Source organism: Sus scrofa, chromosome 16 (assembly GCF_054392235.1).
Source record: "Sus scrofa isolate SSC_HxYL_T2T_F1_AM1 chromosome 16, Sscrofa_HxYL_maternal_Yorkshire_Landrace_v2.0, whole genome shotgun sequence".
In the NCBI taxonomy this organism is placed as follows: domain Eukaryota; kingdom Metazoa; phylum Chordata; class Mammalia; order Artiodactyla; family Suidae; genus Sus; species Sus scrofa.
In genome coordinates this window covers 15498126-15512536 of record NC_139398.1, presented here as the reverse complement: position 1 = coordinate 15512536, position 14411 = coordinate 15498126, and the positions used below count along the sequence as shown (strand labels likewise).

General features: G+C 43.6%; 1 long non-coding RNA gene across 1 annotated transcript; it reads left to right on the top strand.

Annotated features, from left to right (window-relative positions):
• Window positions 1-2379: 2379 nt before the first annotated feature.
• Window positions 2380-13753, top strand: LOC146395450 (uncharacterized). Its single transcript, XR_014830802.1, has 3 exons — window positions 2380-2515; window positions 3877-4095; window positions 9614-13753. It is a non-coding gene; the product is annotated as an uncharacterized LOC146395450 (long non-coding RNA).
• Window positions 13754-14411: the final 658 nt, after the last annotated feature.

Sequence of the window (14411 nt, the reverse complement as noted above, 5' to 3'; positions counted from 1 at the left end):
CAGGGGGGAACTCTGCTAACTCTCTGCAAAAAATAAGTATCCCCCTTGTGGGTAGTGGCTGGGGTCACAAACTCAGATGAAACCTGGGTGAAGGACAACATGGAGGGCAAGTGCCCCTCCCTCAGTGTGGCAGCTGCTGTTTGGCACCAGCTGATCAGTGCCACCTGGGGATGTGGCTAGCACTGCCGGATATTCTGGTTTCTTAGGTGAAGCCAGAAACCGGATAGAAGTCTCTCACTCTCTCTCTGGTATTTACTTAAAAAAATTGAGGTGGAATCAACATAGCATAAATTAACCATGTTAAAGTATACAATTCCATGGCATTCAGTTCATTTACAAGATAGTCTAACCACCATCTCTATCTAGTTTCGAAACATTTTCATCACCTGAAAATGAAGCCCCACACCCCCTGGGTAGTCATTCCCCATTTCTCCTACCCCCAGCTTCTTGTAACCACTCCTCTGTGTTCCATCTCTGTGGATTTACCTATTCTGGATCTTTCGTGTAAACGGAATCATGCAATTCAATGTCAACAACAAACAACGACAACCACAGACACCGTGTGGACCATTGGAATGGCCCTTCATCCAGTGCCTGACATCTTGTTTGGCCATTGACAGGTGGCCCCTCACATCAAAGGGATGGGTTCATTGGGCAGCTGTTTCTGTGGCCTGTCAGGACGCTATAATGCCAGGCTGGGGGTGGTCCAGAAGCTCTGCCTTGGGAAAGTGGTTTTGGTGGCTGTGCTCTGATTCCAATATTGTCCTCAAGTGGAGCTGGGAAGGCAGCCCCTTCCCTGTAGGTTACAGGGCTCTGTGGGGTTAGAAAGGACGCTCCCCTTCTCTCGATGGTCTGGTCCAAGGTGTTACCTGGGAGAGGGTCTGCTCGGGAATGGTATCCAGGAGGACAGCGGAAGGAAAATGGCGCCAGCAAGGACTCGGCTCCCACCCCCACAAGGGTCCCTGTGTTCAAGAATTCCCCTTTCCAACCTGGAATTCTGCTTTGGAGAACAAAGTGTGTAGTGGTTCCTTTTTTTCCCCTTGGGGGAGGTGAGGTCATATTCTTAGTTTAGAGCAAGGGAAAAATGAGATATGAATGTCAGAAGGCTGTGTTCATTCTTCCCCAGAGTGATCCATTCCTTCAGTGAGGGCTTGTTGAGCACCTGCCATGTACCTAGTGGGGTAAAGACCTCAGATTACCTGTCAGACCTCAGATTGATTAGGTGACAGATTAAAAAAAAAGTATTACCAAGTGTCAGCAACTGAAACTATGGAGGTAGAAGGAGGCAAAGATAGATTTTACCAGGACAAGGGGGGAAGGGAGACATAGAAAAATTCCTTGAGGAGTTCCCGTGGGAACATCCATGAGGATGCAGGTTTGATCCCCAGCCTTACTCAGTGGGTTAAGGATCTGGCATTACGGTGAGGTGTGGTGTAGGTCTCAGATGTGGCTCGGATCCGATGTTGCTGTGGCTGTGGTGTAGGCCAGTGGCAACAGTTCCAATTGGACCCCTAGCCTGGGAACCTCTGAAAGTGTGGCCCTAAAAAGCAAAAAAAAAAAAGTTTCCTTTACTTCTTCCCAGGCCACCACTCTTGTTTTCACTCCAGGAGCAGGGGTGGGGAGTTGGGCTTGGAGGGTGGGGCAAGTGGGGGGCAAATCCATGGCTCAGCTTCCTCAGCTCTGCACATAGGCCCCTGGAGCTTCTACCCCTGCTTCTTGCCCTAATTCCCTCACCCCCAGAGACTTTTTCTCATTTGCGCAAATGCACTGTATGAGCTGGGTTCCCCAATTTACATCATTCTGCTCTTTCGTTTGCACTTTGGGGCTCAACTTTGCACACCTAGTTTCTGTGGTTGGCATACGGGTATATGTAGGAATGGGGTTTATTATGGTTTTAAACGATCCCTCTCTGACCAGCTTATTAAACACACGATTCCTCCTTCTCTAGCTGGAGTGGTCTAGGTGTGGTGCAACCCCAGGCAGAGCCAGGGGTACCATGGCTCACCTAGGCTCTTGTTCAATGTCTAATTCAATGAACTAGGTTCTCCTTAGTGCCTGAGAGTCATTTTCCCTGGTCAGTGACTCACATGACTGGGTGACTTAACCAAGAACAGAGACCCAATAGGTAGATTTATTGTAAAGGAATATGGACTTGCACAGACCTGGGGGAGATGCTGAGTGCGGAAAAACGTGGTTGTTTAAGAATACAGTTCCTGAAATAAGGGAAAACATTTTCCAACAGTTGTGTAATTTTTCACCTTCTCACATTTCACTTTTGTTTAAGAAAGAAGCCTGACATCACCGGTATGATTTGCCGTGTCAGACATACTGCGGGTGCCTTTGCAAACAGCTGCAGCATGTGCATTGGGCAAAATGCTCAGTTTGGGGAACTGCTTTGTCCGCTGAGGTTGCAATCATTCCCCACACCCTGTCCACTCAACTCCTCTGCATTCCTGCCCCACACTGCACGATGGATCTTTGGAAAATGCCACATTCCTCTTAGGATCATTGGAAGGTAAACTGGAGTAACGGGAGAGACCTTGCACATCTGAGCGTGATCAAACGTGTGTAAGGACAGGAGAGAAAGAGGTCTCGCTCTTGTTTCTTTTTCAGACTGGAGTTGAACACCCAAAAATCTGCTGAGGGTTGAAAATGGAAATGGAATTATGAAAAGAATGCCCTATCTGTCCCAGCTGTGCTTTCATGGACATTTTCTTTCCTTTTTGAATTTTGAATTTTTATTTTTTAATTTTCTATTTATTAGTGTTTGATAACTTTCAAAGGAAACATTATTTTATGGGTGGCATTTCCACTCAATCTATTGAAAGCCTATTTGCCTGAAATACAAGTTTTCCAGAATTGTGTGTGTGCGAGTGTATGTGCGAATTGCTGTATGAAAGACTGGAGAGTTGGTTTGTTTCATTACGACTACTTATTAGCCTGGCCCTTGGCTGTTTATCCGTTTGGCACTGTGAAGAGAAGGAAACTACAAAATGAACTCAAAGCAGACTTTAGTTATTTTTTGTCATGTACCAGGCAACCCCAGAACTTACTGGCTTAAAACAATTTCATGGGCAAGGAATCAGGGCAAGGCTCAGAGGTGCAGTTATTCTGCTCCACGTAGCCTTTGACTGCTCATTGGTTTTCATCTGGCAGATGGGCAGGACTGGAGGGTCCAAGACAGCCTCACTTGTGAGTCTGGCAAGCAAGACCCAAGCAAGACCCAAGAATTATAGTCCAGCCATTAACAAAGTCAAGGATCTTTACTTCCTCCTACAGACGATATTTGGAGCCATATCTTTTGAGCTGTTTTGCAGATACAGTCCAGCACCTCCTGACTGGAAAGATGTCTTTATTCCTACTTTCCCAAGAAAACATAGACTGTTAGGCATAAACTCAGCAGAGTGGAATAAAGCATGGGTTCAAAAATCATTGTTTACTGGAGTTGCCATTGTGGCTCAGCATGGGACCTGACGTTGTCTCTGTGAGGGTGCAAGTTTGATCCCTGGCCTCGCTCGGTGGGTTAAGGGTACTGCATTAATGTAAGCTGCGGTTGCTATTGTGGGCTCAGATCCCACATTGCTGGGGCCATGGCATAGGCCTGCAGCTGCCGTTCGACCCCTGTCCCAGGAACTTCTATATGCTGCAGGTGCGGCCTTAAAAAGAAAAACAAAAACATAAAATCATTTTTTACCATTCTTCAGACCTTGAGCAATTCTGTCAACCTCTCTGACCCTTGGTTGCCCTGTCTGCAAGAAGAGAATAGCAATGCCAAAATCGCTGGGCTGTTGTTGATAAGATGTGTATAAAAAAATGCTTGATACAAACCTTAGTAAGTAAAATTTTTCTTTTTTCTTTTTCTTTTTTGCTTTTCAGGGTTGTACCTGTGGCATATGGAAGTTCCCAGGCTAGGGGTCAAATCGGAACTACAGCTGCTAGCCTACACCACAGCCACAGCAACTTGGAATCTGAGCTGCATCTGCGACCTACACCACAGCTCACAGCAATGCTGGGTCCTTAACAGGCTGAAGAAGGCCCCACCCTCATGCATACAAGTCGGATTCATTTCTGCTGCACCACAACAGGAACCCCTTAGTAAGTGTAATTTAAAATGTAATTAGCTTTGGGGTCCATTCTTTCCAAACTTGTTTTAACATGGGCTATTTTCCTGACACTGACATGTATTAGAACAAATCACTAAAACTTGGAGAATTTTAATTATTTACAGGGTTGAAGACATGACTAAATAAAATGATGCTGGTGAAACCCTTTGTGGCTGTCAAGTGCATTATAATGATGAATAACATATCAGCAGTATCAGCATCATAATCAGCTCGTAATTGCTTTGTATTCTCCATGGTCATAAGTGATCACCCATTTCTCTTCCCATCACTTATTTTCACGGTGCCCTTGATGTTGCAGATACTATTGGAATGAGCGATAGAGGAAAGAAACTTTATCAAGGGTGGGAAGAGACAACCAGCTACATCCACAGTAATTTATGTAGTCTAAGCATATGTGTGTAATTCACTTTTATAATGAAATAAAACCCAACCAAGTTGATCTGACACATCTAATGATATACATAATCCTTGCTTTGCTGCATGGTAATTAGGCATAAAAAGTAAGGTTTCACATAAATAACCGTAATTAGTATCACTTGGATACCACCTAAGCAAAATTTTAATCTATTCTTTAATGTTTTTCGTAGCTATAATTAGCAACAATATTAGCACTTTCCTCTGACATCCTCTACTGTTTAGTTATATTCATTCATTCATATTCATTCATTCACTTATCAAATATGTATCGGGTACCCACTCTATGCCAGGCACCATGCTAGATACTGCAGAAACAGCCAGTAATGGATGGACAGACAAAACAAAGGAGTTATTTCAACACTTGATCTTAGCCAAAAGGCCGAGAAGCGATAAAGGAGTTATTTCAATAGTGTTAACATTCCTGTAGGAGGAGAGTTCAGTGTTATAGGAGCACAAAAGGGGAGTTTCCGTTGTGGCTCAGTGGGTTAAGTATCCCCTGTAGTGTCCATGGGGATGTAGGTTTGATCCCTGGCCTCACTCAGTGGGTTTAGGATCCTGAGTTGCCAGAGGTGTGGCTTGGATTCCTCATTGCCATGGCTGTGGTGTAGGCCAGCAGCTGCAGTTCTGATTTGACTCCTAGCCCGGGAACTTGCACATGCCACAGGTTCAGCCCTAAAAAGAAAAAAAAAAAAAAAAAAAAAAAATGAGCACAAAAGGGGCACATAATCTAGTTTTGGGGGTTCTAATGAGGACTCCCTCGGGGTGATGGAGGCTAAAGGGAGGGCCAGATCAGGAAGGGCCACATGAAGCCGTGTGGTCCCTAGGAGTGGAAATAGGAGATAGCCTTGGTGTCTTGCTGCACGTGGGGGCCAAGGGGGAGAAGGGGTGCCAAGGAGGACACTCACGGTTTGGGGTTGCGAAAGAGGCATCTTTCCTGAGACAGGAGGAGGAGCTGTTTTGAGGGGAAGACATTTGTGGGATGTCTGAGAGGAAGTGCCCTGCAGCCCTGCAGACAGAAGATATGCAGATCTAGAGCGGCAGCTGTCCAAGATGGAAGCTACCAGTCACGTGGTGCTCTTTAAATTTAAACTAATTACAAGGAAATACAATTTTAATGAACTTTTTTTTTTTTTCTTTTTTAAGGCCGAACCCGAGGCATATGAAAGTTTCTAGGCTAGGAGTTGAATGGGAGTTGCAGCCACAGCCACAGCAATGCAGGATCCCCAACCCACTGATCGAGGCCAGAGATGGAGCCCAGGGATCAAGCCCGCATCCTCATGGATACTAGTTGGATTTGTTTCTGCTGTGCCACAATGGGAAGCCCCCGTTAAATGCACTTTTTTAGTCATACCAGTCACATTTCAAGTGCTCATTCACCACATATGTTGCCAGTGGATGCCTTATTGGCCAATGCAGATATAAAACGTTTCCATCAATACTATATTAAGGCTGTTATCACAAATTACCACAAACTACGTGGCTTAAAACCAGAGTAATTCATCCTCTCATGGTTCTGGAGGGTTTAGAAGTCTGAAACGACAGTGTCAGCTGGCCATGCTCCCTCTAGAGGCCATTGGAGAGAACTGCTCCATCACTTTATCGTAGCCTCTGGTGTTGGCAACAGTCCTTGGTGGTCCTTAGGTATCCATGCATGTTCCAATCTCTGTTCTCATCTCCACATGGAATTACTCCTTGGGTACATGTCTCCAAATCTTTTTCTCCTTATAACAACACCGACAGTTGGATTTAAGTGCCCGCCATAATATCGTATGATCTCATCTTAACTTGAAGACATGTGCAAAGATCCCATTTCCAAATAAAGTATATTCATGAGACCTGGGGGTTAGAGACAAGTCCACTCGTAACACTCACAAAAGTGTATTGGAGGGAGTTCCTGTTGTGGCTCAGCAGTAGCAAACCTGACTAGTGATCATGAGAATGTGGGTTCGATCCCTGGCCTTGCTCAGTGTTAAAGGATCCAGTGTTGCTGTGAGCTGAGGTGCAGGTCACAGACGCAGCTCAGATCCTTCATTGCTGTGGCTGTGGCATAGGCCAGCAGCTGTAGTTTCGACTCGAACCCTAATCTGGGAACTTCCATATGCTGCAGGTGTGGGCTTAAAAAAAAAAAAGCAAAAAAATAAAAAAAAAAACACCAAAATTGTATTGGACGGCTCTCTTTAGATCCTAGAAGAGAGCAGAAGGAAACTGAAGCCATAGGTATCAGAGATGAGACCATCCAGGGAATAGAAGTGGCAAGAGAAGGCAGGCGTCTTATTAACATTTATGGGATGAGCAAAGGGAAAAAAATGCACAAAGAGACTGAGAAGGAAAGTCAGAGAGGAAGAAGGGAAACTAGAGGTTTGGAAATGGAAGAAACCATTTTAAGATGATGAGTGTGGTCAACAGAATTAAAAGCTCCTGGGAGGACAAGTAGAAAAAGGACTGAAAAGAACCCACAGTATTTAGCAACAAGGAGGCTATTGGCAAAGACTCTTTCGGGAGAGTCAAAGGGCAGAAGTCCTACTGGGCTAGGAATTGATGGCGCATATGGAAGTAGAGATGGCACTGGGGGAAGTGAAGAAGAAAACGCCACTTTGAGGATTTAGGCTGACCACGGGGTTTGGTCACAGGATGTGGCACAGAGAGATGAGGTGAGATGTGGGAGAGGCTCAGGCTTGGGGGCCTGAAAATTTGGTGATGTCACACTCTAGATAGAAGAGAGTTTATCTTCTTGAATGAGCACTGGAGCTGGAACCCTGGCTGCTCAGGTACTGGCTGCTCATGGCCCGCCCCGCCCCCCATCCCACAACCAAGTTTCCCTCAGCACATCTGCTGCATTGTCCCTTCACTACTGTCCTAATCAGCCCTTTTTGCTTATGCATCCTTTCTGCTCCCTCCAACTCTGGCTGTCAGTGACTTCAAATTGTCATTTCTCCCCCACCCCCAGGGAGCACATCTCTCCCATGTTGTGTCTGTATGACGTGGCCCCTGCTGACCCCCCCCTGCTCTGAGCCTTATGGACACACAGGTCCCATCTTAGTGTCTAAAAACAGCCACGCCCATGTGGTTCTACTTGGAAAACTTTTTGCCATCACCACTCATGGCCTAACCCTTGCTTATGCTCTAGGTGTCATCTTAAATGTCACTTTCCCAAGGAAATGTCCCTGGTATTAAATCAGTTCCCCCTGTTCTAATATTCACTACATGCCTTCCTTTTCCTTCACAACCCCTACCTTTGGTTCAGAATTATATATTTATTTGTGGGATTAGCATGTGGATCCGCCTCACCCACTAGATTGTAAACCCCATGAGGGCAGGTAACATGTTTCCTATTCACCGTAACACCTCAGTGCTTAGCGTAGTAGATATTCAAGAAGTTTTCATGACATTCATCATTTAAGGAGTGACACCTCTGGATGCATGCCCTCCCCCAGCATTTCATTATAACTAATTTCATTTTATTTTATTTCATTTTTCCGTCTTTTACATTTTTAGGGCTACACCCAAAGCATATGGAGGTTCCTAGGCTGGGGGTCGAATCAGAGCTGTTGCTGCTGGCTTACACCACAGCTGCAGCAACGTGAGAAATCAGATCTGTGTCTGTGACCTACACCACAGCTCAGGGCAACTCTAGATCCTTAATCCACTGAGCAAGGCCAGGGATTGAACCTGTGTCCTCATGGATGCTAGTAAGATTCATTTCCTCTGAGCCATGACGGGAACGCCTAACCAATTTTATTGATACAGCAAAGCTGAAAGAACTTGACTTTGAATACCTTTCTATCACCACCAAGTGCTACTCAACATTTCATCACGTATCTATTCCCCTGTGTATCCCTCTATCCTTCTGTTAATCCACCTTACTTCCTTGATTGGAGCCACTCTCTTTGATGTTTTCTCACGTGGGGAAATATGTCGGTTGTTCAGTTTCCCGATCCCATGTTCCTCAAAGTTGTGGCTCAGGGGTTAACAAACACGACTAGCATCCATAAGGATGCAAGTTCGATCCCTGGCCTCACTCAGTGGGTTAAGGATCCAGCATTGCCTCAAGCTGTGGTGTAGGCCTGCAGCTGCAGCTCTGATTTGGCCCCTAGCCTGGGAACTTCCATATGCTGCAGGAGTGGCTGTAAAAAGAAAAAAAATTAACTATTACTGGTAGTAACATGCATTAATTACTACACATTAATTAATATACATAATATAATACACATTCATATTAATACACAATGATAATAATAGTGAACACTTAGGGTTTATTTATTTATTTTATTTTATTTTTATTTTTTTGGCTTTTGTCCTTTTAGGGCCTTACCAGCGGCATTTAGAGGTTCCCAGGTTAGGGGTCTAATTGGAGCTGTTGCTGCCAGCCTATGCCAGAGCCACAGCAACGGCAGATCTGAGCTGCGTCTGCGACCTACACCATAGCTCATGGCATTGCCGGATCCTTAACCCATGTAGAGAGGCCAGGGATCGAACCTGTAACCTCCTGGTTCCTAGTTGGATTGGTTTCCACTGCACCATGACGGGAACTCCACTTAGGTTTTATCATGTGGCAGGCATTGTCTTACATTCTTTGCCCAGATAAATGAAAATGAATTAAATGCTTATACTTACACTATACATTTGCTCTCCCCATCCGTGCATCTCCATAAGGGGAAGAGGGCTGATTTTTGGCGGTGTCTGGGACTCCTTCTCTAAGACAAGGAGAACGGTGACCCAAATCAGGGCAGAGGAAGGGATTCTGAGCCAAAGGAAAGGATGCTGACAGAGGTCACATCCCATAATATCTCCTTTTCGTTGAAAGTGCAAAAGCCTCTGGTGGGGGGAGGGGGAGGTGGGGAGCTGAGAGAAGTGACGAAGGCTTGTTACAGCTGCAGCGAAGGATGGAAAGGCAATCATGTAGTGATTAGGAACATGATTGTCAAGAAGCATTCAGAACCCAGCTGTGAAATGGAAAACAGAGTTGCCGTGGAACCACTTAGCTCAGTTAAAATTTTTGCCATCGGCACTTGGGCGGCTATACAGCAGAGTATAGTCTTGATCCCAACTCCTTTTTTCTTTTTCTTTTTCAGCTGCACCCATGGCATTTGGAAATTCCTGGGTCAGGGATCAAATTCGGGCTGCAGCTGCAATCTAAGCCACAGCTGCAGCAATGCCAGATCCTTAACCCACTGTGCCATGGAAGGAACTCTACTTACATTCTGGGGATACTAGGTATTACAGTCCTGATAGATCGTCTGACTGTCACTCTCCTTCTCCTTCCTTCTGACTAATAAGACTGTGTCCAGTTCTCTGCTCCAGTCCCAAAGAGTTGAGGCAAAATTCAGGATGTGAATTCCTGGGGCAGACATGGCAGCACTGGAGAACCAAGAGCCCAGGAAGCATGAGATCAAGGAGAAACACGGTAGGAGAAAGAAGAAAGAAGAAGCCCATACAGCAACCCAATTCTCCTCCATCCCAAGCATTGGAGGGCAGTCCAAGCAATTGTCACCTAAGGTCAACCTCTGTCTTAGTGTCTTTCTAGGAACATCTGCAAGAAGACTCTAATCACGGCTTCCAAGGCGGGTTGAGTTAAATTACTCTTCCTGCTCCAAGCAGAGGAATGTTACAGGCTTCAGCATGGGGGATAATGCAGGACCTAAAGGGACAGACGGAAGAGCCGGGGCCATCTGGGGGTGGGGGGGTTCCGCATGTGCACGCAGGAAAACAGAAGCCATTTCAGGGGCAGTAAAAAGTTATTGGTAGATCCTTTGGGGGTTCATGTTTGTTTAGGCAGGCTGCTGATCAAGTCCTAGAGGATAAGTAAAGTTTGAGCAGAGGCTGAGAAATTTTTGCAAATAATAGAGGTTCTGCAACAAGAAAGCGACATCTGAGAACTGAGCTCATTGAGGGAAGAGCACCACGGATGCATAGAAACACCCACTAGGACCAGCACAGAAAATCGTTTCTTACTTGTACATTGTTCCTAAAGGAGAAGGCAGAAATTACTGACTCAAATTTCCTCCTGCTCTGTATCATTATTGTTTGGGGTATATAATTATGCTCAAGTCAAGTATACTGTAAACTACATTTAGTTTTTACTCCATGGACTGAATTCATTCTCCCCCACATCCATATGTGTAGTTATGGATGATTTTCTGAACCTAGTGCCTCCTTTTTATCTATCAGATTCAAGATTCTAATTCTCAGAGTGGGTAAAATAAGGAAATTTGTTACCTTCAGAAAATGTTGCTCTTATGAGGCTTATTTCTGTGGGGGAATGTTATGCATTACATTAGTATTTACATTCAAGAGCGTGTCTAACTGATTTGATCTTAAATTTCCTTTTTTCTTTTTAACAGTTTTGTTGATATTTATATTTATATTTCACATAGTATGAGATACACCCATTTAAAGTGATTTTTTTAGTATACTCATGGAATTGTGCAGCCATCACCATAATCTAATTCTAGAATATTTTCAACACACTAAAAAGAAACCTCTTCTACTTTCTGTCTTTGTGGTATGGATTTGCCTATTCTGGACATTTCACATAAATGGAATTGTACCATACCTGGTCTTCTATGACTGGCTTCTAGCACCCAGCATTATATTTTTATGATTCATCCATGTCATAGTATGTGCCAGTACTTCATTCTTTTTATAGCAGAATAATATTTCACTGTATGGCTATTGTCACATTGTGTTTATTCATTCATCAGTTGGATGGATAATATAGTATTTCCAGATAATAGAATAATAGTATTCAGTGATTTAGGTTATTTACACATTTTGATATTATGAATAATGCTGCTATGAACATTTTTGTCCAAGTTTTTGTTTGAATGTAAGTTTTCATTCTCTTAGGTCTGTACTTAGGAGCAGAACAGCTGGGTCAGATAATAAGTCTGTGTTAAGCATTTTGTTTTGTTTTGTTTTGTTTTTTCCTTGTCTTTTTGGGGCTGCACCTGTGGCACATGAAAGTTCCTAGGCTATCGGTCTAATTGGAGCTGTAGCTGCCGGCCTACACCACAGCCACAGCAATGCAGGATCTGAGCCACGTCTGCGACCTACACCACAGCTCATGGCAACACTGGATCCTTAACCCACTGAGTGAGGTCAGGGATCAAATCCATGTCCTCATGGATGCTAGTCGGGTTTGTTAACCGCTGAACCACAGTGGAAACTCCTGTGTTAAGCATTTTGACGAACCATCAAACTGTTTGCTAATGTACCATGTGGCATTCCCACCAGCAATGAATGAGGGGTCCAGGATCTCCACATCCTTATCAACACTTGCTATTGTCTGTCTTCTTAATTTTAGCCATCCTAGCATTAAGTGCTACCTCACTGTGGTTTTGATTGGCATTTCACTTCCTCATGCTGTTTACCATCAAACTCTACCACAAGACCAGTTGATGTTGAGTATCTTTTCATGTGTCCTTTTTCATGTGTCCTTTCTTTGTCTTCCCCCTTCCTATACAAGCTTCTGGAGAGACTTGATGAACAATGCATGAGGACAAAATATCATAGTCTCCATGATTTTACATCATGTTAAGAAGACAAGACAGGGGACAAATGACAGCACAGGCACTAAGGGGATTAGAAGTTCAGAAATTGTGGTGATTCACAGGAAGCAAAGGATGATAGCTACATCCCCCAGAGGATCAGGGAGGATCTGAATAGGCAGAGAATGAAATGATTCCCTTTATTTTAATTCAAGTAAAGTAATTTCTATTTATCTTTAGATGACACTAGGAACCAAAATATCCATGCCATACTCTCTCGGGACTCCCCACTCTCCCCACATGGTCACCAACCAGAAGCTCTCTGAACCCTGTCCTTTTGGGTTTTTAGGGAGGTTTCAGGACAAAGGCGTGATTGATTAAATTGCTGGCCACTAGTTATTGAACTCAACCACCAGCACCTCTCCCTTCCCTGGAGGTCAGGGGTCTGGGACTGGAAGTTCTAAGCCAGTAATCACTGGGTTAATTCTCCTGGCAACCAACCCCATCCTTTGATGTTTCCCAAAAGTCACCTCATTAATATAACAAAAGGCACCTTTATCTCTCTCATCACAGGAAATACCAAGAGTTTTAGGAATGATCAACAAATAAATGTGTTATATTCTTTTTTTTTTTTTCCAGTTGTACCCTTGGCATGAGAAGGTTCCCAGGCCAGGAATTGAACCTGCACCACAGCAGCAACCTGAGCCACAGCAGTGACAGTGTTGGATCCTTAACCTGCTGGACCACCAGCAAACTCCAAATATATATTTCTTATTATAAACCACAATATCACAAAGACTCTTGGAAAGAGCCTCTAGAATGAGTGGGGAAAAGCTACTCAACTTCTTGCACCCTTTACTGTTAAACTCTGCCACAAGAAGGAAGGAAAGTGGAGAGGATGAGTCTTTTACAAAATAGAAGATGTATTTTTGAACTGTAACACCATTAGCCATTAACTTCTTGTAGCAGAATAACCAAAACAACGTTATCGTGAACACTAATCCAAATGGTATTTAATGTTTGTGATTGGGCTCAGCCCTCATATGTGATCTCCCATCCATCACAGTTCTTGTACTTGATCAACCATCTGTGCTTCTCAGAATTTTAAATCATATCTTGTTAAAATATGCACACTCAAAGTAGTTTGAACATTAACCCTTGTTGTTGCATTCCCTATTGTGGCACAGCCTTTTAGACAAAATGAAATCATGCTGTAGTAACTTGAGAACCTAGTATACACATTCTAGTATCTTCCACCCATGGAATTTGGGAAATAGGTCTTGCCGTAGTTTAAGGCACATGCGCCACTTGGTATTAATGAAATAGCTATTGGTGGACACAGAAACACATTTCTTAGAACTAAAAACTCATCAAAAATCCATTTAATGAAAGCTAGTTTTGAAAAGAGTAATATAACCCCTGTATTTCTATAATGAATCTAAGAATAGAGGTTCCTTTACTGAACTTGAAGCAGGTCTGCAACTTTCCCAGGCTTTTGACTCTCACTATTTATGATTCATGTTGTAAAATACACATATCCACCTCTGCAGTGATTAAGAGGAAAATAAATGAACATTTTGGAAAAGTGAAGACTGAAAAAAAGCACTGTATGTTCACTCTCTGGCAATGAAATTTTCCCAAATATTGGCTTCCTTGGATAAATGCTTATTTTGAAAAATTTTAAAAGGGGGAATGGACTTAGAACACCAAAGAATAAAAATAAAATAAGTAAGGACAAATTTAAAAAGAACGAAGACAAAAATTTTAGCGACCTTCTTCAAACACTACCAAGGATAGATGTGGTTGGGTGGAAATGGAACGGAGTTGGATTTATTACTTAGTGTTTGCCTGGCCCATGTCTCCTTTCAGCTACTGACACTGGGAATGTTACCCACTTTGCTAAGCCTCCTAGGAAGCATAATTAAGGTCTTGGGGAGTTCCTGTTGTGGCTCAGCCAGTTAAGGACCTGACGTTGTTTCTATGAGGATGCAGGTTCCAACCGTGGCTTCACTCAGAGCATTAAGGATATAGCATTGCCACAAGCTCTAGCATAGGCTGCTGAATCAAGCATTCAGCTCTGATTTGACCCATGGCCTGGGAACTTCAATATGATGCAAGTGTGCCTTTTAAAAGAAAAACAAAAAACAAAAAACAAAACTCCCCAAACTCCAAGGTCTTGGTTGCTCACATTTAACTTTCTCAAACCTGCCCAAAAGTAAGGTAGGAGTCAACAACAGGAAAGTATTTTATTGTATGTTTTTTGGTGGTCATGTTTCTTAAAAAACTTCTATTGAAACATTCATTCATTTAAGTTGATTTCTAGATATCTTGTAAAAATATTTTCCCTGACCCCTTTTGGTTCTTTTGGCTGGCCAATTGACAC